Raw genomic sequence first — 25,968 nt, forward strand, 5'->3', positions numbered from 1 at the left:
ATACGTCAAACAGTCCAAATTCTCTACTGTGGGGAAACAAAGTATGAGACAGTGGAGAAAGAGAAGGTGGAGGAATAGGAGCTAAGGAGAAGGCTTAGCAGTTTTTTAGTAAAGAAAAATTAGGAAAGGGCAGTGCAGGCCCATGGTGAGTGGAGAATGAAGGTGGCCTGTGGCTGTTTAAGGAGAGAGAGGGAAAGAGCTGAGAGAGGAATTAAAAGCAAGGTGGTAAAAGTTTCGTTGGCAGCCTGTGAAAAGGAGTGTTTATCAGTCAGGAATTCAGCAAGAAAACAAAACGCATGCTTAACTAGAATTTTGCAGAGAATTTCAAGAAGGTACTATTAGAGATGTGTAGGCAGGGCTGAGGCACCCAGGATGTTATGAAGTGCCAGGGATAACAATAAGAAGAAGCTGTTTACTGCCTAGATCTCAAGAGCAAAGAGTGAGTATGCAGACCCAATGTTATTAGAGCCCCATGAGACCTATCATCATGGAAGGAGGCTCTGGACAGGAGTTGAAGTTGTAGAGGGATGCAACTATTGCCAGAGACAGGGAGAGAACAGTGGAAGAAATACCCCCAAACTCTTTCTCCTCCTACCTTCTGGTCTTCTACTGGCCAGTCCAACCTGAAGTCAGAGGAAACAGAAGCTTGTGGGATACACAGAAGGGAATCCAGAGAGTGTATATGGGGAAATAGCACAGAAAGAATAACCAGCAAAGGTGAGACCCAGTGGGTAACAGAGCCAGAGAGTACTGGTCTTGGCTTGGTAACCAACTTTCTGAGAGACTTCAAGCAAATAGCTTAATAGTTTTCCTTTTCTTTCCCAGCTCTCATCAGTAAATGGGTATAATAACTTTTGCCCATATCTTGGAGTTGTTATGAAGATCTAATGACAGATGCATTTGTTTCATTAATTTATATTTATATTACACTTTATAATTTCCAGATCAATTTATGTCTTTTACCCTAATTGCTTCTCAAAACTAGTTTATAAGTTAGCCAAGATAAGTTTTATTATCCCCATTTTACAGATGAGATGATTGACTTGGAGAAATAAAGTGGTTTCTTTAAGGTCACAAGGCTAATAGATCTTTTGACCTAAACTTAACTGTAATTTTCTCTTACCAATTAGTAAGTGCAATTTAATTCAATATTTCAGGCTGTTTTGAGGGACTATTACAGTCTTTATAAGGCATACATTTCTAGATGAGGAGCCTGAGATCATATCTTTCATGTGGTTTAAAAAACAGCATCTATGATTCAGGCCTTCTTTCTTATCTAAGCATGCTCTTAGGAAGAAGAAAATGGGAGGAAAAAGGCCTTACTGCCTGTTTCTATAACTGGCTACTCCTCCCTCTCTTTTTGTGGAAAAGACAAAAGAAGATAGTGTAAGAAAGTTTGTGCCCCTCTTCTCATATTTATACTTTGAAACCTAATCCCCAGTGTGAGGATATTTGAAGGTGTAACCTTTGGGAGGTGATTGAATCATGAGGGTTAAACCCACATGAGTGGGATTAGTGCCTGATAAGAAAGAGATCCCAAAGAACTCTCTTTCCCCTAGGACATAGTGAGAAAAACTTTCAGTTAGTTCTTCTAGTGGTTCTATTTTTATCTTTAGGTAATATGCCTTATCTATTTTCTAAATTATCAACTGCAGGAAATCAATGACCTTTGTTAAAGGTAAAAAGGTCTATGTACTCTATCTCCCTATCGCCTTTCTGTCATCTCTTATTACATTGGCATGTCTGCAATTTTATTCCAGTGTATTACCCACTTGTGTTTTCTAGGAAGAATGTTAAAATGATAGAGTGAGAAGAATGGGTTAAATTTAGAAGTGGGCAAGAAGAGCAGTTAGAGATTATTGAAAGAGTTGAGTCTGAATGAGAAGGAAGAGACCTGATATAAGATTGTTTCAAAATCCAGTTTTATCTGCACTTTTACTATGAGGCTTTCTTCATTGAAAAGAAATATGGTCCATCTGTATCATTTCTTTTATTTTGTCTCACTCACTGCCTGTAGATCACTCTCCTCTCAATTAGATCCAAATCATTAGAATATTCTATAGTATGGTTTAGGCATATTTAATTTACTTATTTTCCTTTCTGAGATGATGCATCTGTATGATTTGTATGTCCATTAATATTTTAAGCTGTGTTTATTTTGGAACCTTCATACTTAGAAGCCCCCCGAATGCCCAGGACAGTGTCAAGACTTTCTGAGTGTCTCTATCAAGTTCTCTGTGATTTACCATATGCTTTCACCTTAGTCACTTCTTTCTGGTTCACTGATCCCAGCATAAAATGGAAAGGACAAAAGCTGCCCACTATCTGTTTCACGTGGGCACTCTGATAATTAATTAGCTTTTGATTATTTTAATTTTTAGAGCAAAGCCCTCTACTTTGTTGAAGTAGAGACAGAACTTCTAGTATCAGAGTAGGTTATCATATTAGTTTCTATTCACAGCGGGCCTCTATGCAGCTTCTCTGGTCCAAGCAGGTGTCAGTTGACCAGATCTGTTTTTCCATGTAGATTCATTAAGGAGTAGCATAACAAAGGAGGAAATGTTAGGTGACCAGGTAAGAAAGCTCTTCTGCCAGCAGCCTTCCGTCAGGCCCATGGAAAGAGTTAAAGGACTCTACATGCATGTTTTCTTTTCCACTGCCTACATTTCCTCTTTGCCCTTTTGTTCTTCAAAAGTCACCAAAAAAATCCTCACTTATTTAACTTGGTAAGAAATGTGGTCCAGGGAACAGGCCTCTCTCTGAGCATCTAGAGGCGCAGTCTTCCCAGGGCAGAGCCACAAAATAATAAGATGACAATTTGTCAGAAACCAAAGTAGATATCACATATAAAAGTGCCTTATTTATGCTCTAAACACTAGGTCTCTGTGTATGAGTGCCTGGACTTTCTCAGATGTGGTCCTCTGTCTCATCCTCATAATCATTAAGTAGCAGACTTATTATGTGCCAGGCATTGAGCTGAGTGTTTTACATACATTAATTTTTTAAACCCCTACAACAACTTATTTGTATAGTTAGTAATATAAACTCCATTCACAAACTTTAGATTTTAAAAAACTCTGAGAGGCTAAGTCACTTTACCCAGGTCACAGAGTTCATTATATAGATAAAAATTGTACTCAGGGTATTCATCTCTCAACTCTGTGTGTGGATTTAACCCCTAAACTATGGCCTCTGTAATAGATCTCACACAGTATTGGTCCTTTATACTATTAACATAAACTATGATTAATTGAAAATCCACCATGCACCAGATACTATGCTAGTTATCCTAGGTAGATATTATTATTCTAATCCTCATAACAACCCTATAAAAATTTATTACCACCATTTTATACACTAGCAAGTGTGCCACCTACACAATAGTTCTGCTTTCAAAAACTATTCTATATTACACTATCTTATGGTAGCCTATAGTGGATTGAACGGTCATGCCTGAAAAGGTATGTTCGTTCCTATCCATGGTGAATGTGACCTGATTTGGAAAAAGGGTCTTCGCACATATAATTAAGTATCCCAAGATGAGATCATCTTGGATTATCCTGTGTCCAAAGGGCAATGACAAATGTCCTTAGAAAGAGGAAACATTATATGTTCTCATTCATTTGGGGGATATAAATAATAGTGAAAGGGAATAGAAGGGAAGGGAGAAGAAATGGGTAGGAAATATCAGAAAGGGAGACAGAACATATAGACTCCTAACTCTAGGAAATGAACTAGGGGTGATGGAAGGGGAGGAGGGCGGGGGGTGGGGGTGACTGGGTGACGGGCACTGAGCGGAGCACTTGACAGGATGAGCACTGGGTGTTATTCTGTATGTTGGCAAATTAAACACCAATTAAAAAACAAATTTATTATTAAAAGAAAAGAAAAAGAAAGGAGAAGACACAGGGGAAAGATAAAAAGACCTTGTGGAGACAGAGGCAGAGATTGGCATGATGGCCAGGAACTAAGAAATGCCTAGAGCCACCACAAGCTGAAAGAGGCAAGGGAGGATTCTCTTTTATAGCCTTTGGATGGAGCACAGCCATGCCACCACTTGATTTTGGATTTCTGACCTCCAGATCTGCGAAAGAATAAGCTTCTATTGTTTTAAGCCACTCATTTTGTGGTAATCTGATGTGGCAGTGACAAACTAATGCATAGCCCATTTCATTTTGAAACCATAGACCGACTTATACCATATCTTTAAAAATTTGAAGTGCCTCTTGCCCCCATGTCATTATGATCACTGATGCCTAGACTAGTTTAATTGCCTAGACTAATTTTCTGTCTCCTCCACTCATAGCCTTTGAGGACCTCTCTTCCACAATAGTATTGTTCTGTGTACCATATCCTGGACATGCCTTCATGCTTCTGTTCACCTTGGTCCCTTTCACTCCCTGTAAACCTTTTACTTCTCCTATTCTACCCATAAGCTTCTAATCTCATTCTCAGACTCTGGCTGAATGATACCTTTTCCTGAAATCCTAGAAGGAGAGCCCTAGCCAGAATTACCTGTTCTGTTTCTGTGTTCCCAGAGCTATCTACTGATCCCTCCGTGTATTACTTATGTCTGTCTGTCCTATATTGTAGTTAATTGCCTATAAAATCCTAGAGGCAGGATAGGAATTACATTTATCTCAGTGTTTCTCTTGGTGCCAGCTATGGAATGTCTCATTGTTGATGAGGATTGACTTACCTCTGGATGCCCTTGAGATCTCTACATAAAGGTTTCTCAAATTCTAATCTGCAAGCAAATCACCTAAGGAACTTGTTACAAATACAGATTTCTGAGCCTCTACAAATTCACTGCCTTTGGAGTGGGGCTCAGGAGTCTCTATTTCTGTCAGACAGTCTGAATAATTTTGATATAGGTGGTTGGTTGACTCACAATGAGAAACAGTAGTCTAAAGTTTGCATTAGAAACTTCTGTAGGGTCTACTTATTGAAGAATACTTTTATGCGTTTTTCTTGGGATATAACGAGTGACCTAAAATTGCATTCTGCTTGGGAAAAGAAGAATCAAATCATCCCTTTAGACTTCAATCAAAAGAGGCTGCACGTTTGATCACATTTCTAAACTCTGTTTTAGTCCACCTGAAATCATTTCCTATTTCCTGAGCTACTGAGTATTGGGGTTCATTTCCTTATTTAAAACTCACATGCTTTGGGCTCTCAGCAGGTACATGGTCAGGACTGTCTTATTCAAACAGCACAATTATTTTGTCTGTTAAACAATCACAAGTTCTAATGTTTCTGTGCACCTCTCCATGTTTGACTTGACTTCAAAGAACTCCAACTGCATTGCTTGAGGCATTGATATAAAAGAAGGGCTGCATAAGCATCTTTGTCCATTAAAGCAATAACCCATTATGCTATATTTCTGTCTTTTGAGACATTAGGAATTTTTCTCCCTTCCTACTTAGAAATGTGTTATGTCCTTGATAACTTCTGCATAATACAAATTCCTCAGAGCAGAATGCAGTATGAGATGAATAAACTTTTCTTCTCTCAAGTCCAATTTCATCTTATGAAAGAGTACTCAAATCTATGTCATAGGATAGTTGTGAAGATTAGATAAAATAATTTGCTAAATAGAATGGATTTAATATGATATCAGACCTATAGGAGGGCCTCCATAATAGTTAATCTTGTGATCATTTGCAGGCTTAATATTCATATTTCAATAGAACCTAAGTTCATTGTTATCATCCTCTTCATCATCAACATCATCACCATTATCAAATTGCTGGATTTTAATTAGTGTTTACTTTGTGTGCAGCACATTCTAAGTACTTGACATTCTGTATCACTTTTCCATTGCTGTTAAAACAAATTACCACAAATTTAGCAGCTTAATACAACACAAATTTCCTATCTTAATCTGTCAGTCAGAAGTCTAATATGGGGTTTATTGGGCTAAAATCAAGGTGTTGGGAGGGCTTCATTCCTCTCTGGAGGCTTTAGGGGAGAATCTGCTTCCTGCTAATTCCGGTTCTTGGCTGAATTTAGTTTCTCGCTGTTTCAGGACTAAAGTCCTTATTTTCTTGCTGGCTGTCAGATGAGGGCTGTTCCCAGCTTCCAGGGGGCATATCTTAGCTTGTGGCTTTTTTCCTCCATCTTCAAAGCCAGCAATGGTGAATTAAGTTCCTTTCATGCTTTGGAACTTTCCTGTCACTTCATCTCTGACTGACTTTTCTGCCTTCCTCTCCCACTTTTAAGGGCCCATGTGATTAGATTGATCCTACTCAGAAAATCCACGACAGTTTTCCTATTTTATGGTCTACAACCTTAATTCCATGAGCAACATCCTTTTTGCCATGTAATACACAGCAGCATATTCACATGTTCTGGGGATTAGGACATGGGCATTTCTTGTGGGGATAGGGGTTGAAGAGCATCCTGTCTACCACACATCCATTGTCTCCTTGAATTCTCCTAGTATCCCTGGGAAGTGGATTTCATTATCCACATTTTACAGATGAGAAAAGAGAGGCTTAGCAAGTTTAAATAGCTTGCCTAGTGTTGAATCCATGGCAAGCTGATGAATCTAGATTGAAATCTAGGCACTTTGCTCCAAAATCTGTTTAGAGTTATACTGAGTTGTTATTATAAGAAGGTGCTCTGGTGGGGTGCCTGGGTGTGTAGTCAACTAACCAGACGAATCTGGATTATGGTTCAGATCATGATTTCAAGGTCCTGGGATTGAGCTCCATACTCAGCAGGGAGTCTGAGTATTCTCTCTCTCCTTTTCCCTCTTCCCCTTCCCCTCCAACATGTGCTTTCTCTCTCTCTTTCTCTAAAATAAATAACAAATCTTAAAACACACACACATACACATGCACACACACACACAATGATGGGGTCTTGGTACTAGGGCCAAGAATCCCTTTTCTATACTCATGGCCTAAGATGGCTGAAAAGAAGAAAATGATGGCCTGCATTCAGTGACTTGGTTTTGCATAGAAGATTGGAGAACCAAACAAGAGCTCTTAAGTTTGTCTCAAAAATGTATGTTGTGACAAGGTCTTACTGATATGGAGCACAATACCTTCCTGTACTCTTTTCATGGCTTTCTCCCAGTTCAGACTTTTTCCCTTATAACATTATCATCACCAAAACTTTCATCAGAGGTTAGAAGAAACATTTATAGGAACAATATTATATCTCAGCAAATACATAATACATTTTATGTGATAATATATTATTTATTTAATACTTACTTTATGCTAAGTGCTTTATGTCACTTAGTGATGCTGTAAGGTAGATACTATAAATAGCTGGACATTGCAGACAAGGAAATAGACGCTGATAAACAAATTTGCTGAGATTTGAACTTTGGCAGTCAGGCATCAAACCATTATACTCTGTGACCACTGTAAGCTTTTTTCTCAGATAGAGATATTTGTATCTTTCCTTTTTTACTTTTGACAATTTCCTCACTTTAATCCTTGACTGAGGTATTTGATACCAGTTATCATGGCATTTGGGCTATTGTCCTGTGTCCAGATAAATGCCATAATGCACGGAGTCTATATACCTTCTAGACCAAGCAAAGGTGAAAAATATTTTAGAACATGGAGTTTTTAGATTGTTATCCAGTAACTCTGTTTCATTCATATATAAGTGCAGAGTAGAAGATTTTGATGTTGTTTAACCTGGAATAGGTAAGATTGCAGACTCCTCAAGATTAAGTGGGAGCTAGAATTTTCTCTCAATTTCAAATGAATCCTTATTTATAAGTCTTATAGCATTTGCCTTAAGTATAGTACTATTTCCTTATGTTTGTGTATCTTTTTATCTTTTACACCTTACACCTCATTTTTAATACATTTTCCCATTCAATCTTAAAAAACATCCCGTGACATAAGATAGGAAGAAAAAAATCAGATGATGATGATAATGATTACCATGTGATTGTCAAAGATTACCAATGATTGTCATATGCCAATGACAAACATTCTACATATTTTATCTTGCTTAAGTCTGTCAGTATCCTTTGAGGTAGGTATCACTGTTCCTTTTCTTTTAGAGATAAAGCTAATTGAATTCTTCAAGGTACCCAACTAGTAAGGACAGAACTGGGCTTTAAGTCCAGCTATTTTGACTCCTGGGACTGTATCTTCAACTGAGACTTAGAACATTATTTATATTCTTCAGCTGAACCTGTTAAGACCCAGAGTAAAATTAAGCGAGGTTTGTCAAACACTACCCAGCTGATACTTCTAGGACTCATACCAAGTTGCCTGCCTTTTATTTGGAAGTGCTAACAATGTTGCAGAATTATATGGAATCAAGGATACCTGGGTGGCTCAGTTGGTGAAGTGTCTACCTTCAGCTCAGGTCATGATCCCAGAGTCCTGGGATCTAGTCCCACATTGGGCTCCCTGCTCCAAGGGGAGCCTACTTCTCTCTCTCCCGTTCCCCCTGCTGTGCTTTCTCTATCTCTCTCTGTCAAATAAATAAATACAATCTTTTTAAAAAAGAATTATATGGAATCAGAAAGAGTTCATCTATATCATGGTTTTATCAGGCAGTAAATGTATGACCTTGGGTAAATCATGGATGCTCTCTAATCTTCAAGTCACTCACCTCTAAAATGGGGATAATCATACCTACTTCCTTAGGTGTCAGCAGAACAGAGAGAATGTATATAAAATGCCTGGTATGTAGTATTTAGTAGCTGTTGTTAGTGAATGCTTCTTCCAATATACCAGCTGCCTCTCTAAATGAGAGTCCAGGTCTGGTAAGTTCTGGGCCTGGTAAAATTGCAGCTGATTGGGGGAAATTGTCTCAGCAGCCCTCCATCATTTTTCAGTGTGAACCATAGGCTCTTGGCAAGTGCCTTAGCTTAGGGAGAGGTTCAGAGAGGTGTCCTTAATCTGAGCAATACAGTGGAGGAGACAGAATATCCAATAAGAATCTGGTTAACTTGGCAGATCTAAAGCAATCAGATCTGAGGGTTGGAGGGCTTATTAATAAGCTTCATGTTTTTCCCTTAGCTGTTCCCCTAGTTGAGCTTCTGGTAAATATGATTTCTCACAAGCTCTTTTGCTGTTTCTAAGCTCTGTCCTGCAAGATGAAATTCCAAAGGCAGTTCTGGAAAGCTGAGTGAAGTATGGGGATGTAGAAAACATGGGTGAGTGTTAAAATTGTCCCTTAGGTCAGGCTGTAGATACTGGTGGGCCACTAAAATACACAGTGGTGGGCCATTTTTAAAAGTGGATCCCCTGAATCATTATTAATGTGCCCCAGAAACAGAGTTCTATTCAGAATGATTTATGGTTCATGGTGCTATGGTGTGATCTGAGTTACCTCTGGAAGAAAGACCAGACATCTATTGAATTTAGAGGATAAAAATAGGCAGATGAGCATAAATGCAGAAATGTTTCAGGTCTCTCAATTCATTCTAAGGAGATGTACAGGGGAATACCTGGGACACTTTATGCTCTGATGCCCACTAGCACTGAAGATTGAATTGTAGAAATTTGTGAATTGTCTGCTCCCTGCTGAGGTTTGTGTGTGCCTCTTCCTGCCAGCATTTCCTTTGAAAAGGAAGAAAACAGAGTAACAGGAGTGGAAGGAAGTTTAGAAATAGTGATATCTAATCTGTCTTGGTGCCTGCTTCTCAATGGACTCAAACTAATGCACAACTGTTTAAGATGTTTAGGCATCCCAGGCAGAAGAAATGATCAAGTCAAGCACCCCCAACTGAATTTTTGCATCAAAATGAGCTCCAAAAAAACTATCCCAATGGTAAAGTAGGTATGTGTCTGAGTTTTGTAATCAAACAGTTCTAGCTATTTTCAAACCCAACTTTGTCACTGAGTAGCTGAGATTTGATTATGAAAGTTAGTCTCTAAACCTCAGTTTCCACATTTGCAAAACAACAATAATAGTTTCTACTACATTACATAGACTTGTTATAAAGAGTAAATTAGACATTCACATACACTAACATGTCTAGACTGTAGTAAGTGCTCAATCAGTGTTATTTCATAAGATCATTTTAGCACCTGCTGTCCAAATTCTGTGGATCTGTTACAGTTGGCAAGTTATAATAGAACCACCTTATTCTAGCCTTCTTGATGCTTGGTGTTTAATAAAAGGTTAGCCTTCACTTCAGAAGGCACATCTTTAGCTAAACCCAGCCAAGGTAATTCCCAGGGCATATTTTAAGCCAAGGTGAAAGAAACACAGCCTTAGTTGTTGACAAGACCCTTAGGTATCTCCTGGCTCAGTCACTAGGGGGAAGGAAGCTCAGAGAACACCATACGCAACTGCTCTTGCTTCCAGTCTGCTGCTACAGCAGGCAGAAAACAGAAAGCTCAAGCCAGCCAGACCACAGGTGTGAAAGCCACTGGAGACAGGAGCCTATTCCAAAGCTACCTGGCACAGCTGTTGAAATTGAAGGTTAGCCAAATTCATGAGGTGTCACATCTATTGCACTCGAAGACAGACAGAAAAAAAAAATTGATTTGAAAAGCTAATATCTAATTTGGCTGTTCAAAATGGTCAGCCAGGGTGCTCTGGTATTATAAGATTAGACTAAATGTGAATCTAAGCTCTGATTTTATAGAGGGGGACACTCAGAACCAGAGAGGAAAATGAATTGTCCCAGGCTGTAGAGCCATCAATACAAAGTCAGCCCAGTGGTCTGGATCTCTATTTCTATTACACAGTACTGCTGACTTTTGAAGGACAAAAGTCATGAAAGAATCTAATATACTGAGTTGCTTAATAGTAAACTTTTGAAGAATTATATGAAGGTACAGTACATAAGTAAATACTTTCCACTATATCTTCTAAATCTCCTAGGTATGTAGGATTTAGCTTCAGAAATTTTATATATTGGAAATGTATTTTGTGGAAGCTAATGAGGGAATGGACCTAATAACTTCTATAAGCTTTTTTACCTTTGCTTTTTTTGAAACTTATATACTTTTTAAAAAGCCTATTTTTATTTTAAAAAAAGATTTATTTATGTATTTGAAAGCAAGAGAGAGAGAGAATGGGAAGGGATGGAGGGAGAGACTTCAAGCAGACTCCCCACTGAGCTCAGAGGCTGATATGGGGCTCGATCCCATAATTCATGAGATCACAATCTGAGCCCAAACCAAGAGTTGGATGCTTAATTGACTGAACCACACAGGTACCCCTTAAAAGCCCTATTTTTTAAACAAAGGAGGACAATATGCTTTCCTTTAGGATGAAAAACTTGACACATGATGCTTTCCCTCCCGAAGGATAAAACTGAGATGCTTGTTGTGGTTATGATGATGGATTTTAAGAGCATATGGTACCATTATTTACTGGCCCCTATTGTCACCAATAGTGAACATTTGCAAGAAAGCAAGCCCAGGTGGAGAGTGCATCCCTGGTTCACAAAAAGCTGAGCTAAGTGTGGGTAGATGCAAACTGAACCCTTAACCTTAGACTCATCAGTACCACATTCTAACATCTGAGCTATAAGTGTTCTCCTCAAGTGTCACAATTAAACACCCACATGCCCCATCATGCTATACTGAATTCATACAGATCCATTAAACAGACAAGCTCCTGCTAGAAACAGTGAAAGCTCAAACTTCCTAAAACAGCCAGGCAAGCAAACACAATGGTTCTCATCCTTTTACTTTCAAAGCACGTTGGAGAGCAAATAAGCCATTTCCAACTTACTTGAACTCAAGGGCATTAAAACATGACATTTATACCCTCTTCTTTTAAACTTACCTAAATGGCTTGATAGAATCTTTAGGGACTAAGGATATTACCCTCCAGAGCACCACAGTCCTGTAGAAATAAAATGGAAGTCATACATGCAAGCTATGTTTGTAATTTTACATTTCTAGTAGCCATACTTTGAAAAGTATAAACAGGTGAAATTAATTTTTAAAGTATATCCAATAATCTATTTTAGTTAATCCAGTATATCCAAGTATATATCATTTTTACATGTAATTAATGCAGAAATTGTTAATGAGATTAACAATCGTCTTATGTTAATTTCATGCTAAGTCTTCAAAATCTGGGGTATAGTTCACACTTACTGTGTGTATATATCAGTTGAACCAGCCATAATTTTTGTGTCCAGTGGCTATGTGTGTCTAATAGACTATGTTGGACTTCAAGGCTCTAGAGCCAGTGTAAAGATAAGGTCCTTCTCAGTGGGAATGCCAGGGTTTGCTGCCACTGTCTAAGACTGACCTCTAGAAAAACACTTTCTTTTTTTTTTTTTTTTTTTAGTCAATACAATTAAGAAGAACAACTCAATACCAATCAAGCAATCACTAAAATAGTTGTTTTGCAGTGGATTTTCCTAAACACTCAATGGATTGATCCATTCAGCTCTCTGGGGGAGTACATAGGAGGATAACACCTTTTCACAGGTCCACTAGAGAAGTTGGGTCCTTTTCTGTTTAAAATAACATTTTTCTCTGGCACCCTGCTGTGGTAGCAGACAATTGTATGTGAAAGCTTGGGTGTACAGGGGCTCTATATTTTTCTGTCTCTGGCCATCCTTTGATGATTTTATTATATAGATACACCCACTTTTGTAAATGCTTGCAATTTAACTAGAGAATTACACACTTTTTTACCTTGTCCCATTATCAAATAAGTAGTTTTTTCTAAGGATGAAGCTATTCTTCCTATTTATTATTTAAGACCATGCAAGAAGAAGTGATTTTGTCATTCTTGAAATTGTCTAATGATGGTTTTGCCCCTAGACCAAGGGAAAAGGCCTGCCTTTTCTCCACAGAAAGCTAATTTTGTCAGTGGTTACAGTTTTATTGTTGACACTGTACCTCTGTATTAGTGTTAGTGCAAGCCTCATAAACCTTAGCAATTTCATTACTCACCAATTAGTTTCAAATGAATTTTACTGTCTTGAATCTAATGGTGCTCTTCATGGAGTAGACTCCATGATCATAAAGGATTTCACATCTGACTGCCGGGAGCAATGGCACAGATTTGGAGTCACTGGTTCTTTAGTTGGGAATTCTGATTTGAGGGAGGTCTCTCAAGGTCTCTGAAGACAAATTGCTTCCTGTTGTCATTGCCCCCCAGTTCCATTGATTCCACCTCACCCTCCCTCAGTGGCCACATGCAAAGTTGAAAAATGATCTGGAAGTGGGGCCAGAAGACTTGGCTTTCAGTCTGAGCCCTTCTTCATCTTGATATAGGACCTCAAACAGGTTGCTTAAGCTTTCTAAGTATCTGCTTGTTCATCTATGAAATGGAAGAGAAAAGCCTTATATAACACAGAGTTCTTGTGAGAATTAAGTGACTTAATGACATTGAAGTGGATTGTGAACTATGAAGTGTTCTGCAAATGTCAGGAAGGAATATTATTGAGCCAGGAAGAGTGCAGACTTGGGAAGACTGTCCTCATCCTGAGACCCATTCTTGAGGTACAATAAAATTGGGATGTTGTCTTAGATCCTCCTTTTTGGAGAACACCTATTCTGCAAGGCAGTGACTTAGGAAAGAAGTGAGGACTTACATGCATCTCAGCTGGTAGAGCAATCCTCATGATCACATTGTTCTTTTTTCCCTCTCTACCCAAACTTATGACATTATTTCACTTGCTGGATGTCATTGATGGACATTTCATCCTGGTTTCACCTGATTAAAAGACTGGGAAAGAGCAATGTTATTATATGTCCCAAGACCAAGGTGAGTAGGATTGGCTTTATATATTCTCAGCCCTGTGTCAAAGAAAACTTTTCTGAGTTTGGTTCATGTTGCATGATTACCCATAGAGAGGATGTGAATTTAGATAGCTCTCATTGTCTTGTATTTCCAGGAACTCTGTCTCAGAGCTAATTAGCTTCTAATTCCTTCCTTCCTGCCTCCCTTCTTTCCTCCCTTCTTTCCCGAACCTCCCTTTTCTTACTATTAGGATACTAGCATATGATATTAGGGTAACTTACTAATTTGGGTACCGTCTAATGGCCAGATTTGTTTAAGTAGTATTAACAACATTAACTTGTAGTACTTATGTCTGTTGAGACCATACTTTATTTGTGCTTTTTGTCTTTTTATTGTCCAAAGCCCAGTACAGTGCCTTATAAGTAGTAGATGCCTCATAAGTGTCCATTGAATGAATAGTGAATAGTAATAACACTTTTGAGGGTCTAAAATATGTTGGGAACCCTTTGGAGATACTGCCATTTAATCTTCTCAGTGGCCTTATGAGGCAAATAATATTGTCCCTCTTTTATACATGAGAAAGCCAAATGGCAGAGTGCTTCAGAAATTTACCCAAGTCATGCAGTGGCAAGATGTATGGATTTGAAATTAGGTTATTATTGCTCTAGTGCCCCTGCATTTTTGTACTATATATCTGTACCTTTAAATGCCTGCCTCCTTGTTTTAATACAAGTAGTTCCTCAGATAATATAGCTTCCAGAAGAGGTAAAATGGCACTAGAACAGGAGCTATAGAAAATTTATATTTAAGACTGAGAAAGGGTCTGACAGGAGATGAGATTCTTCTCTTCCCTACATCATATACTACTATTAAATTTCTACTTAACTTACACAAAAATAATGAAAAGTTACCAAATATGTACCAGGCAGTGTTTAGTCATTTACATATTTAAAGCAGATGCTATTGTTTTACTTTACTTTTTTTTTAACATAAAGAAATTATGACACACAAAGAGTAAGCACTTTGTCCACAAGGTAGTCAGTGAGCAGATCCTGGCCTAGAGGTAAACCTAAGTGTGTGTATGACTCTAGAGTGGAATCTCTTAACCACTTTATTATAATTTCATTTTTTCTGCCTTTATAGTCAGAACCAGCAGTTACATATTCATTTGTTTGTGGTTACTGGAAATCCCTACCAAACTGTGAATTCTTTGAAAGTTGGGCACCTTGTCTTTAACTCCTTTATTACTTCATACTATTTAGCTAGTGCTTAGTATGTGCTCATTTCATACTTACTGGACAATTCTTAGAGTCATTCAGATGATCAGGCTCTCTGTAACACCAAGAATAAGATAAATGATTGTTCATACTCTATTGTTATCACTGGTGGTATCATTTCTGTGCTATAGCAGACACTTTATGCATCCTATGCCACATTCCCTTGACCTACTACTAAATTCTGGAGTTGCTGTGCTGAACAGTTCTTATGCTGGACAGTTCCTATTCAAGATGACCACATTTCAGCCTAAGGGCCTTCCACTTCTCTCTATTCTTCTGCCTCAAGGCTTTTTCTGAAACCTCTGAAGCTCTTTTGTTTTGGCCTGCACAGAATCACTGAGGAGTGAATGACCCAGGGGCAAACCTCACCCAATGAAAAATAGGATAAATGCTACTGCCTTTGTTCCTCAGAGAAAATTCTTAGGTACAGTCTACGTGATCTCTTGAGAGTTAAGTCCCCCACTTCTTTGAACTTCAGTTGCCCTACAGTTACCAATACCTTGTTTTTTCATACTTCTTTGTCTCACTCTCTCCATTCCCTAATTGCTGCTTCCTGGGAGTATCTCCACAATAAATTCCTTGCACCCAAGTCCTTGTCCATATGGGCTTTTTTGGGATGGGATTGAGTGGGAAAGAGAAAAAACAAATAAGGTACATGTCTGTTTGCTAATGACTTTGAGCCAGAGGCCACATATAATGGCACGTAATGTGGCTAAACCATGTGTTTGGATTAATTAGAGAAGTTATCTCAGAGGAGACTGAGCATCAGAGGTCTTGGATAGATAGTTTTAAGGTGAGTGGAGAGACAGCTTAATTTTCAGAATTGTCCTTCCCCTTTAAGAGTTCACAATGTGTAACCAGTTACACTGATGAAAAGATGCAATGCTTAAAAGTGTTGCAAGAATGAGTCAGTCAATTTGCTGAAAACTAAAATGACCACAAATGCAGTTACTTCCATTTTTAGCAGCATTATTGATTTTGGTGTAAAAAAGACAGTGCATTCCTAAGTCTGTGGTCCATAGCACTTGCAGTTGATAAGTTTTATGACTCCTTTTTTCACTTGAGTTTCTGTTAAGATTTATTTTTAAAAGCTGCCAGATATGATATTCATAATTACTGAGCAGTCACCTCACCAAAAAAAAAAAAAAAAAAAAAAGGTGAGAGAAAAACATGGCAGATGGTGTCATGAAAATTATATTGAAGAATCTCCCTTATCATGATGAAAGATGGAGCAGTGAAGTCCTGGCATGCATATGGGTGGCATGAAGGATTTATACCTGGTGTGTCTGGGCTCATAATAACTAATGTATCAACTTGTTTGAAAACTTTTTAATTAGGAGGATCAGCAGGACTCGTGGATGAGTCATGAAGAGAAGACCTTTCACTTTCAGTAAATGAGGATGGACAAACCATCAGTAGAAATAGCTGCATTTATTTTATGCCCAAGTATAAATGGCACTGTTCTAATGAAGATAAGGCCAAGGGTCTGATCCCTCTATGAGCCAAGTCAGGCCGCCTGGTTCCTTGGCCCTGACTGCCCTCCTCACTTCTTAGCCGCTATTGCACAATATACATGGGTCTAATGCAATATGACATGAACTTCAAATTTAAATCTGACCTTGTCACTTGCCTGTTGAAAATCTTTCACTGGTTTCCCACTGCATGAGCATAGAACTCAAACTCCTTATTAGAGGCCTTAAGGCTCTGTACAGTTTGGGCCCTTCTTTTTAGTTCTATTACCCCGTTTTGAGGGACTCTCCCCTTTGCTCCCTGATGCAGCCTTTCTGTCATCTGGTAGGTCTAGCTCTTCCCAAGCATTTTCGTAATTTCATAAGCTATTATTAGTACAGCATAGTAATACAACATAATAAGCTATCATCTCATTTCAATGAGATAATATTAATGAAAATTTATATCCTAAAATTTTAATACTATATAATAAAAATCATTATTGATTTCAACATTAGCAGATCTGGAATCTTAGAAAGCAAGATCTCTTGGAATATTTAAGGGGCAAAAAGAATTTCTAAGCAAAGCATTCTTTACCTGGGAATGCTCCTCACAGGATGAGAAATGTTTGTACATTTGGTATGGTGGTCTGTATTTGTTGATCTGCCTTAGTATGATCAGACTTTGCAAGATCTTAAGAAGAACAATCCAGATTTCATAAATTAGGAACACTTAGAGTCCTCATTTCTAGGGCCTAACAAGTTGTATTATGTAGCTTATTTATTTGTTTGCTTGTTCAATGCCTATTTCTTTCATGAAGACTGTGTATATTTCCCCAGAACTGGTATAATGCCTGACATCTAACAGATACTCCAGAAATACTTGTTGATTGTACAGTAGCAAAGTAAAATATCCACTTTAGGGCTGGTGGAAAAAAAAAAAACATGTCAGTTTTGGTACATAGGATGGAGTTTTAGACTTTCTAAGATTATGGGTTGAATTTGAAATAATCTAGAAAATTTCTACAGGTTTCAAATCTAAACTTTTTTTTTTTTAATTTTTATTTATTTATGATAGTCACACAGAGAGAGAGAGAGAGGCAGAGACACAGGCAGAGGGAGAAGGAGGCTCCATGCACCGGGAGCCCGACGTGGGATTCGATCCCGGGTCTCCAGGATCGCGCCCTGGGCCAAAGGCAGGCGCCAAACCGCTGCGCCACCCAGGGATCCCCAAATCTAAACTTTTTAAGCCCTGGTTGATAATTCTTGTGTTGGTCCTAGCTAGAAAGTTATTGGATCTGTTTGGAAATTTGTGTTGACAAGCTTAGGATAAGTCTGATGTTGGGCAGAGGTATCTTCATATCGATGAGCAGTCCTCTGGCCATTGAATAGAGTTCTGAGCTTCCCATGAATGCGGTGTCCCACAGAAGTTGGGCTTCTTGGAAACTACATTTCTCATTTTTGCTCACTTTTGAAATGTTTTGAATGCTCAGTTTTGAAATGAAACTATTGCTAAGGTTTTTTGTGACTGTGAGGTTTACTGTTTTGAATTGGTTTTATTACAGTAGCACTTAGCACTCTGGACAATATATACTTAATAAATATTTAGTGAGTGAAGGAAAGTTTTACATTTTCTATTATTAATCAATAGTCTTATAACATTCAATCCCTAATAGTCCTTTCCCACATTGGGTAGAGCTGACCCATGTAACCAGTAGGATGTTGTAGAAATAACAGAGTATGACTTCTGAGTCTAGGTCATGAAATATATGTGGCTTCCCTCTTGTTCTTTCTTGAATCATTCACTCTGGAAGAATCAGTTGCCATATGGTGAGGATACTCAGGCAGTCTATGGAGAGGTTAATGTGGTATGACTAAGGCTGCTTGCCAATATCCGTATGTGTAAGTTATCTTGGAAGTGGATCTTTCAGCCCCGTCAAGCCTTCGGATGGGTGTTGCCTCAGCCAGCTAAGCTGCTTTTAAGTTCCTAATTCCTTGAAACAGAGATAAAAATATTTGGTTTTTTAAGCTACTAAGTTTTGAGTTAATTTGTTACGTGACAAATATAGGTGACAAATATACATAGAGATCTAAGCAGTGACTCAAACAAGATCTCATTAGAAACCAGGCCTTAATTCTATTGTCTTTATCATTCTTTACTCATTTTCCTGTTGGTATATTAGTGACCTTGCTGTCTACCAAAAATGGTAATTTTTGTGTCTGTCATATTATTTGCCAAAGTTTTTTTCCCATTCAGTTGTTTGTCTTTATTTTGGTTATGTTTTTGATATTCAGAGGTAAGTTCATTTGAGGGTGGTGTAGTAGGTCATTTTCCTTTTTTTTCTTTCTGTTTTTTTCAAATTGCTTCTGGTTTCTTTTTTCTACAGCTTTAATAAATATTCAGTTAGTTTTTAAATGATTATGTTTTGTATAGTTCAGTCTTTAAATACCTATAATTTATTCTGGTATAAAGTTAACTATTTTTTGGTATCACCTTCCAGCCAACTCATTACTATAAATTCTAGAATTGTTCTTACATGGTACCATATATATCATGGTAGGACTTAAAAAATTGCTAAAGTTATAGTGATTACATATCCTTGTTCCCTTTATTTATGTGATCTGCCACTTTGTCAAAGAAGACAATGTACATTGGTCTGTTCTTTGTTAAGTCATGCTGATTACTACCTAGTATGTCATTCCTACGAATTTCTTGCCACTTAAGTTTAAATTGGTTCTATTTTAGATTTTCTGTAAGCATAAAAGTCCATAGGTCTGTGATGACATATATCTTAGCTTATTCAGAAACTTTTAACTCACTTTCATGTACAATATCACCTTGACTTCTGCTTTTCCTTTGGGTTTGTGTTTGGTCTACTAGCTTGTACTTGCAGAAATGTCAATAGTCAATTTTCTTTTAATTAATGTTTTTATCAAAGCTGACGTTCTATCACCCTCATTTATAAGTCTATTAGTAAATTTTTCATTGTTGTTCTTAAGGAAGAAAAAAATCCACCAACTTCTTTGAGACTTTTTAAAAAGTTTCATTTAAAAGAAATTAAAAAAAAGTTTCATTTAAGTTCAAAATAAAGTATCTTTTTGTGGAAGAAATTTTAGTTGTGACAAAGTCAGCTTATAACATCTGTGGTTGGAACTTGACCCAGGAGTTCAGGAAGTCAGGTGTCTGCATTTTGAATTGTTTCCAAGCAACTATATTCGATCACAACCTGGGTGGCTCGTTCTGACATTTCACTTGTACTGTATCAAACTGGGTACGAATCCATTGGTGGCTCTGACAAATCCTGTCCTTTGTTTTCCTAAAGGCAGCCCCTTCTTTTAAACATGGTGAATTTGTATCTTTTGCTCTTGCTGCTGGAAGATTTTCAACTTGAAGAAAGCCACTGTGGTGGCTGTTACATTTGTTATATTCCATTTCTGCACTTTTTAATGGAGTATCCTAGTCACTGAACAATACCAACTAGTGTTTTATTTCTTAATTTTAAATTCTAATTCCAGTATAATTAGCATACTGTGTTATATTAGTTTCAAATGTACAAATAGTGATTTAACAATTCTATATGTTAATCAGTGCTCATTATGATAAGTATACTCTTAATCCCCTTCATCTATTTCACCCATCCCCTCACCCATCCTCCCTTCTGGTAACCATAAGTTTGTTCTCTATAATTATGAGTGTGTTTTTTTGTTTGTTTCTTTTTTCTTCATTTTGTTTCTTAAATACCATATATGAGTGAAATCATTTGGTATTTGTCTTTCTCTGACTGACATTTCACTTAGCATTATACTCTCTAGATCTATTCATGCTGTTGTAAATGACAAGATTTCATTCTTTTTTAATGACTGAGTAATATTCCATTGTGTGTATATATCTATTCAACTACCAATTGACTTTTGGATTGCTGCCATAATTTGGCTATTGTAAAAATGCTGCAATAAACATAGGGGTACATGTATCTTTTCAAATTAGTGTTTTCATATTCTTTGGGTAACTACTCAGTAGTATGATTACTGGATCATATGATAATTCTATTTTTATTTTTTTGAGGAACCTCCATAATGTTTTCTATGGTAGCTACATCAGCTTGCATTCTTACCAGTAGTGCACAAGAGTGCCTTTTTCCCCACACCTTCATCAACACTTGTTTCTTGTGTTTTTGATTTTAGCCATTCTGACAGGTGTGAGGTGACATGTCATTGTGGTTTTGATTTGTGTTTCTTTGATGAAGAATGATATTGAACATCTTTTCATGTGTCTGTTGGTCATCTGTATGTTCATGTTTTCTGCCCATTTTAATTAGATTATTTGTTTTTTTGGTGTTGAGTTGTATAAGTTCTTTATATATTTTGGATACTAATTCCTCATCAGATATGACATTTGCAAATATCTTGTCCCATTCTGTAGATTGTCTTTTAGTTTTGCTGATTGTTTCCTTTGTTTGGTGAAGTCCCAGTAGTTTATTTTTGCTTTTGTTTTCCTTCTTTCAGGAAACATCTAGAAAAATGTTGCTACAGGTGTTGTCAGAGAAATTACTACCTGTGTTCTCTTCTGGGATTTTTATCGTTTCAGGTTTCACATTTAGGTGTTTTATCAATTTTGAGTTTATTTTTGTGTATGGTGTAATAAAGTGGTCCAATATTATTCTTTTGCATGTACCTGTCCAGTTTTCCCACAGCATTTGTTGAAGGGACTATTTTTCACATTGCATACTTTTTTTCCTCCTTTGTCAAAGATTAATTGACCACATAATCATGGGTCTATTTATGGACTGTCTATTCTGTTCTATTGATCTATGTGTCTGTTTTTGTGCCAATACTATACAGGGTTTCTTGTTGTTGTTGCTATTTGTTTGTTTGTTTTTTTACAGTAGGCTCCATACCCAGCATGGAGCCCAACATGGGACTTGAACTCATGACCCCAAGATCAAGACCTGAGTTGAAGTCAAGTGTCAGATGTTTAACTGACTGAGCTACCCAGGTGTCCCAAAGCTAGGGTATTTTTTTTTTAAGTAGTCTCCATGCCCAACATGGAGCCCAACACAGGCTTGAACTCAGTTCCATACTGTTTTGATTACTATAGCTTTGTAGTATATCTTGAAATCTATCAGCTAGTATTTTAATAATGCCTTTGAATTGGGAAGAGAGTTATTTCAAATGATTTATATACTTTTATTTTCCTATTAATACCTAGCATATCTTATACTTTAATTATTAAAGCAATATTCTATGCTCTTTTTCATATCATCTCACAACTACCCTATGACATTCACTCCTATGCTTAAAATTTTTCAGTGGCCATTTTCATTGGCCTTTCTATTTTTCAAACCAGCTCTTTAAACATGGTATGCTCCTTTTCCTGGAACATACTTCCTGTTTGCTCCTTCTTCCTTTCACCATGTTAAGACTATTTACCAATCAAATCCAATTGAGGCATCACTCGCTCAAGAACAGTTCAGATACTTTTATTATATGTTCCAAAAAAATCAAGATTAGTCTTCCAATTCTCATTCATTTATTTGTATGATTATTTAATGTTTAATTCTCCTTCTAGACCAGTATTTCCATGAGAACCAGTAATTACTGGATTGGTTTGGCCCAACATTGTATCTTCTGCATCTGGTACCATGCCTTGTACATGTAAACACTCAAATATTCGTTAAATGAGTAAGTGAATGATTCCTAAATTAAACATGTGCAACCTGAGACACAGAGTTCAAAAATAGCTTCACCAAAGTCTTATAACAACTTAGTTGCAGAGGTAGAACTTGAACCTAGATCTTCTATGTCCTACTTTTGTGATTTTTCTATTAAACATAGTTGCTTTATGCTTTTAAGTTGACCCCTTTTAATTTACCTTCAATTCTATGGTAATTGTTTCTTTGGTTTCTTGAAAGTGATAGGATAACTCAGATCACACCTTGAGTATGATTGTAGCCTCAAGGTAGATAATAGGTGTATGTCAGTGTGCCTAAAAAGGGACATGGAAAAGGGAGATGGAAATCATTTACCTTAAAAGTCTTTCCCTTGTAATGTGTTCCAGTTTCATTTATTTCAGGGAAATAAATAAATGTTCCAGTTTCATTTATTTCAGGGAAATAAATGTAAAAGTTATTACAAAAAACTCATCAGGTGAGGGCTATGGGGAAAGTTTGAAGCATTGTTTGGTGCTTGTGACAATATGTGTTTAGCTTGAAGTTGTAAAGTCTAAAGAATATTACACTCGGTCTAGATATAATTAAATATTAGTAGTCTCAAATCTTCCACTCATTAGTTGTGAGATTTTATGCAGGTATCTTTATATCTCTGGCCTCAGTTTCATGTCTAAAAAATGATGAGTGAATGAGTGAGTGAGTCTTGGGGTGGCAATGATCTTAGAATTATCAGCAAAAATTCTGACTGCAGGTCTGTAAGAATGACTTGTTCTCTTTTCCCTTATATTCTTTGCTGAATGATGTAGAATGTCTTGTGATTTGGGGATTTAGGATAGAAATTTATTACGTGATGAGGAACTAGTCCCACCTATCTTTGGATTGCTTATAGCAGTTTTGTAGGACTCATTGTAGGTCATTTCTAATAAAGGAAAATTAAATCCTGTTATGTTTATTTACAGTTAGGATGATGAAATGTTAGTATTGGCAGGTCTTTGGGAGTCAGTAAATATAGCCACTTATTTTATATATGAGGAAAGCTCAGGCTTTGAGAGGAAAAATGGAGAGCTCAGACTCACCTGAAAGCTTTGGACTTCATGCCCAGTATTTTTTCCATTATATCACATGGCTTATTTTATACCACATTGTTGTTTTCAGCACACTTAAAAAGATGTTAAAATTATCTCTGATATAATAATAATCAAATCTGGAAAACTTAATGAAGGATTGGGGTCTTTTTTTTCTGATGAAAATATCCTTTTGTGATTATAAAAGTAATATACGCTCATTGTAACAAAACAATCCATTCAGAAGTGCACAAACTCAAAAATGAAGGATTCTCAACAATGTAAATCCCTAAGAGATAGTTACTGTTAATTTGGTTCACAATTTTTGGGTTTTTCATATATATTTTTTCATATATATCTATATATCATGGTTTCTACATGGCTATATAGATATTTCACATATATAAAAATATCTTACATATAAATTAATTTTTACATATATATTTAAAAATTAGATCATAGTATACCATTTGCATTCTAGTTCTTTTTTCTTGACAATATTTCAGTAACATATGGACAACACATAGACATCTTTTCTTGTTAGTATGTTTCTTCCGCTTATAATGGAGTTACATCCTGATGAAGCCATCATATATTGAAAATATAATTTGAAAGTGCACTTAGTACATTTCATTTACTAAACAGCATAAGATAGCCTAGCGTACTTTAAACATGCTCAGAACAGTTACATTAGCTTATGGTTGGGCAAAATCATCTAACACAAAGCTTATTTTATAATATAGCTTTGAACGTCTGTCTTTGAATGTGTAATTTATTGCATACTATACTGAAAGTGAAAAACAAAGTGGTTATAAATGTATTGGTTGTTTACCTTCAGAATCAAGTGGCTGACTGGGAGCTGCAGCTTACTGCTGCTGCTGCTCAGGATCATGAGAGAGTATTATACTGCATATTGTTAGCCTGGGAAAAGATCAAAATTCAAAAGATTCAGAGTTTGAATTATGGTTTCTACTGAGCTTATATTGCTTTGCCTCATTTTTGTAAGGTTCAAAAATCACAAGTCAAAGACAGTTTGTACACCTAATGTATTCTTTTTAATGGGTGACTGGTAGTTTGTTGTATTAGCATATTTCACTTAAGCATTCCTCTCCTAATGGATATGTATATTGTTTCCAGTCTTTCACTAATTTAAGGATTTCTGGGGGCACCTAGTTGGCTGTCATAAGAGCATGCGACTCTTGATATCTTGAGTTTGTGCTCCATATTGGGTGTAGAGATTACTTAAATGAATAAATGAATAAGAACTTGAAGAAAAAATGCAGGCAATGCTACAGTGAACATCCTTCTACATGCGTCTTTGCATATTCATGTTTCTTCATGATAAATTTCTAGAAACCACACTTCAAGTTGATCATAATGTTTAGGTGTAAAATTGTGTAAATAGAGCAATACAGTTAGTCAATTCCTAAGGTAGGCTAGGAAGGAGATTTGAGACTGAGGTGATTTTAGTTACAAGGCCCTGAGACACATGAACATTTCCTTGGTCAAGCTTTCTAGTTTTGTAATTACACTTTTGCAGGGTCAGCTCAGTGCAGCAAATCCCAGTTCAGTGGATCCTGCAAGTCCTTTCTAGTTTCTCTGTAAGTAGTTGCTTCACTTGGCTAAAGTTCACTGTAAATGGTTTGAATCAGGCCAAAGATGCCTAGAGTTTAGGTTATTCCTTCCAGCTCACAATAGCTATTTTCTCTTTAGTTTTTTTATGACACCACCAAGTATTGAGACGGACTACCCATTATGTGTCAAGGGAGTGAGGCAGAGAAAAAAAATAACACTTTCCTATTGAGAAATTGTCAGTTGTGGGGCACCTGGATGGGTCAGTTGGCTAAGCTTCTGACTCTTGATCTCAGCTCAGGTCTTGATCTTAGAGTCATGAGTTCAAGCCCTACATTGGGCTCCACACTGGGCATAGAGCCTACTTAAAAAAAATTGTCATTTGTCAGAAAATAAACTAATGACATCACTGAGCTGGCTTCTTGACTAGGGTCATTACCAGAAAGGGAAGAGCCCCTGTGGCTTGAATTTGCTATTCTCTTTAGTTGCTTGAACTTTCCTCTCTCTGTGATCACCTATGATATACCCAGTGCTTTCAGAACCATTTAGTAGCTTACCTATACCCCAAGTTTTAACTCAGCCATTATTGTCCATATCTATGTTGGAGGATTGTGTCTTCTTCAATATGAATCTGGAGACTGAGAAGATCTGAAAATGAGGAGAGCCATAAAAAAGTCATCTGGAGGGTGGCCTCTTGCCTCTGGAATTTCTCTGACAACCTCTCTGAAATGTGGCTCCTTTTGATCTTTAGAATAAAACTTATATTGCTAGCCTTGTAATTAAAATCCTTTGTAGTTGACATATAGATGACCTTTTCAACCATATTTCTTTCATTCTCCTAAACAAGACCTGTACTCTGGTCATTCCTCAACTTCTCCTCTTGGTTTGGCTTATGCCATTTTCTCTGCTTGTTAATGCATTAATGTGGCTTAAATACCATCACTTCCACCATATCTTCCTTCTTAAACTCCTGTGGCACTTTAACTATATTTCTTTTGTGACACTAATACTATTCTGTGTCTTCTGTGCATCTATCTTTTATCTTCTACTACAATGTAAACACTTTGAGAACAGATTGATATGACTATGGCTAATCTTTGTATTTTAATATCCATGACATTGCCTAATACTTAGTAGGCATTATTATGGAGGTTGATGGACAGGGCAATCCAATCTTTAGCTGAATGTCCTTGTGCCAGGAAGGCTAAAAGAGTAAACCCATTACACTTTGGGATAGCTTAAATTATTAGGCCATCTGAATCTTATCAGAAAATAGTGCTATATCCCA

The 25,968-nt window shown here is 37.0% G+C and overlaps 1 pseudogene; it reads right to left on the reverse strand.

The window, feature by feature from the left end:
- Positions 1-25,968, reverse strand: part of LOC112662969 (40S ribosomal protein SA-like) — an 81,800-nt pseudogene that overhangs the window by 46,309 nt on the left and 9,523 nt on the right.

The sequence above is a fragment of the Canis lupus genome, chromosome 20, assembly GCF_003254725.2.
Source record: "Canis lupus dingo isolate Sandy chromosome 20, ASM325472v2, whole genome shotgun sequence".
NCBI classification, from domain to species: domain Eukaryota; kingdom Metazoa; phylum Chordata; class Mammalia; order Carnivora; family Canidae; genus Canis; species Canis lupus.